Raw genomic sequence first — 727 nt, forward strand, 5'->3', positions numbered from 1 at the left:
TGGTTTGTTTCATTGAGGCTAGTCGGTTTCAGAGGGGGTCAGGTAGGGTCAAGGGAGGGCTTGGTTTGGGGAGTGTCACGTCCCGGGGTGGTAGCTGAGTTGAAAAACTAAGTTCCCCGTTCGCGACCTTCTGATCCCTGATTGAACTCACTAAACGTAAGTCGCTCTACACTATGTGTCGGGATGTCAGGGATCTGACAAAGGTTAACAAGTTATAACAAAAATTGAATGTATTTGAAATAAAGATCACGAATTTACAATATTGTTCTATTGCTACGTTAAGCGGTAAGGGCGTAGCGGGCTATTGTCGTTGGTTGATTCTATGTGCTTCTGCTATGGAAATAGCTGGTGGACAACGAGGGATTATTTCTGTGTCGCAAGTTTCATATCCCTCGTCTTTGTCTCGCTCCAATGCTGCTAAGAAATCTTGTATTTCCTGATATAGCGCAAGATTCGCAGGTTGTTCCAAGTTTTGTATAACAGGTGAAGGTGCACGTGGTGAATCTTGTTCCTCTATGCTTGGATCTACTACTCTTAGATTTTCGATCTTATTTGCACGCCGAATAGCTGCTCGAACAGCTGCTCTAGCTCGTCTTGCTCTAACGCGCCTTCCTGCTCTGTGTTTTCTACGAGGGGTTTCGGGCATCTATTGGAGTATTGGGAAAAAGCGCATATCAACTCTGAGGTTATCGCTTATCACAAGGTGCGAATTGGCTAGGAGTACCAA

The sequence above is a fragment of the Athalia rosae genome, chromosome 3, assembly GCF_917208135.1.
Source record: "Athalia rosae chromosome 3, iyAthRosa1.1, whole genome shotgun sequence".
Lineage (NCBI taxonomy): Eukaryota > Metazoa > Arthropoda > Insecta > Hymenoptera > Athaliidae > Athalia > Athalia rosae.